Consider the following 2,844-nt stretch of genomic DNA (forward strand, 5'->3'; position numbering starts at 1 on the left):
ATTAATGTATTTTGTTTTAAATTATTAACCACAAAATTAGGTATCCATTTTATAGGTTTATTTAATAAAATCACTTGAATTTCTCAAATAGTTAATTATTTTATTTTGATACCTTGCACCATTAAAATGATAAAGAACCTGAAGCATGAAATATACAAATTGAAAATATCAAGATATTTAATATGAATATACAACAATACAGAATACATATGCATTACAATAAACAAATACCAATAATATTGATCCAACAATATATCATTCATATAATTTGACTACAAAGAACATATATATGAAGAATATTACATCATAGCATTTGCTTCAATTCAAACAAAGAAAAAGATCTTCTGCATGATATTACATTTTTTTCAACTATGAATGTAAACTACAGTTATTGCTAAGTAATTTTTTCTAATTTTGTTTGCTTCTTGATCCAACCGGAGAATTCAGCTACTACTCAATTATCCCTCGTTCGAATCTGTAAAAGAAATTGGACCTTCAGTTATGTGACTAAATGTACACAAATATAATTTTGGAATATGGAAGAAAATACATTAACTTACAAAAGCTCAATGCAAGGCAATTAAGTATCCTGAAGCAAAAGGATCACCAATCAGAAACTTCGACTTCCCTTAGTATTGAAAAAACAATCAGTGGTAGAGAAGATCAAAGAAAAGTGACAGCATACTATTGACAAATCAAGAGCAGTCCATGTGTGTTGTGTTGTATGTGCATGCTTGTTGTTGTGGGCATGTGTGTGTGCGCACGTGCATACTTGCTAGTAGCTAACCGAAGTGGTCGCAAAAAGTTTTCAAACAGTAAACACTGGGACATAAAGGGGCGCGTTGCCATGCCCACTAATGTTTTAGAAAACAATGGCAGCCTTTTTTGAGAAAATTCACCTAGTTAACGCATTTAACAAAAAATGAATGGTTCAAATTACAGTGCAGTTGGTGGATAATATTTATGGAAAACTGGTATTGCTCCACCTAAATACTTGTTTCCTGAATTATATTTCTTGATATAAGATTCATGAGAAGAAAAGATGCAAACATGCATATGACACCTTCACCTGGCTCCATAGCTTTGCAGACCCCACGAGCATCTCCATCTCTACTATTCTTTGGTGCATACGACCCCTTTCTATAAGTTGAATAAACCCTCCAAACCCAATAGCATGCCTGCACACTGGAAAACAAAATTACTTCCCAAGAAAGAAATTCATTTCGAACCTTTTTTGTAGCATATGTCCACAATATATTTCCAGGAGATTTATTTAACTATGTATGGAGATACTAGAAAGTGCAGTCAACAACATATGATATATATAACTACTCAGGCTGCACGTGGGACTGACCATGGAGTCCCACCACAGCCCCACTTAGTCCCACCAATGCTTAGTGGGAGATAACTAATATCCCAGTAAATTTTTGGTTGGTTTGTTGGGGTTTCGCTGGATTCTTCCTCGTCCCCAACTCATGGCTGTCCATCAAACCCATCCCACTGCTCCAATCCAATCCCACTGTATCCAACAAGTGAATTACCAATCAGATCTGTGTCATGCAAATGGCGAAGTTGTTCTAGTTGAGCTGGGCAAGACTCTGCTTCGAGCTGGTGTCTGGGAGCAGGGAGGGAAGAAGATGCGCCTGCGAGTGCTGCCGGCGTACAGCTTCAGCAGTGCCGCCTTGCCGCAACCTGCTCCTGCTCCTCCCTTTGTTCGTACACCCCGACAGCGGTGGCGGCGGGCTTCACGTCCTCGGCGCCTCCCCCATCAACAACTACCTTTACTGGTTCAGCCTGGGATCTTCCACTCCGTTGTAGATCTAATTCTCTTCTCTCCTCTCCTTGATCTGCTGCGTGCTTGCGCCGCGGCGCCTCCCGTAGTTCCTCTCGAAGCTGGTGGGTCAAAGTGGGTTCCCGGCGGGGTAATAGCAAAAGTCCACTTAATCATTTTTCTTTCCAATGGGACCCCATTAATACAATTTAAGTGGGATGGGTTTGGTAGTCCCATTTAAATCCACCTCCACCTGCAGCCTGAAAAAAAAGGCCAATAAACACCAACAAAGAATTGCGAGAATGCCCACAATTGATTAAGAGGGTGCTTGGATATGTTTTAGTCCCATGACTAAAAGTAATGAGACTAAAACTTGCTAGCCTCACCCATGCTTGGATCCAAGTACTAAAGAGACTAAAATCAAGTTAATGAGCATTTATTATCCTCCAAACCCTCCAATCCAGAACTTGCATGAGGAGTTAAATGAGGAGAGAGAGGACTAATGCATATTTTAGTAGGGGTACCCCTGACTAAAAGATTTTAGCCTCAAGACTAGTTTTAGCCTCTCTTTAGTCAGGGGTGCTTGGAACTTTAGCCTCTTAAAGAGACTAGTTTTAGTCAGACTAGTTTTAGTCTCTTGGATCCAAGCACCCTCTAATATATGTTATCATTTCATAGGGCAGATTAATATTTTCAGTTTGACAGAATAGAAGTTTTATAACCAAAGCATTATCTACTACTCCTATCAAACTCGCATATCAAAGTCGGACACGAAGCTTTAATAATAATTACTAAAAGCGTTGTGTAGTGAATTTTCAATTTTTTGCTTGCTGGGACAACATGCCGACGTACAGGGTTGTTTTCGTGCTGTGTAAATCTTCTAGAGCAGGAACGAAGTTGGCAAGTGAATTACCATCCTTAGGAAAGTTTGACATAATATTGGATTAAGATTTTGATTCATCCCTATCCTAAAAGAGATTTTATTTCTTGATTAATGTTCTAAATACTGAAATACGATGATTATGTACCTCTCCTAGTGTTTCGGCAGCTTGCACAACACATGATACTGCTTT

At 38.8% G+C, this 2,844-nt stretch overlaps 1 long non-coding RNA gene across 1 annotated transcript; it reads right to left on the reverse strand.

Moving 5' to 3' along the window:
- Positions 1-214: 214 nt before the first annotated feature.
- LOC123428557 lies at positions 215-1,057 on the reverse strand. Its single transcript, XR_006622576.1, has 2 exons — positions 561-1,057; positions 215-475 (listed from the first exon to the last, which is right to left on the reverse strand). It is a non-coding gene; the product is annotated as an uncharacterized LOC123428557 (long non-coding RNA).
- Positions 1,058-2,844: the final 1,787 nt, after the last annotated feature.

The sequence above is a fragment of the Hordeum vulgare genome, chromosome 2H, assembly GCF_904849725.1.
Source record: "Hordeum vulgare subsp. vulgare chromosome 2H, MorexV3_pseudomolecules_assembly, whole genome shotgun sequence".
Taxonomy (NCBI): domain Eukaryota; kingdom Viridiplantae; phylum Streptophyta; class Magnoliopsida; order Poales; family Poaceae; genus Hordeum; species Hordeum vulgare.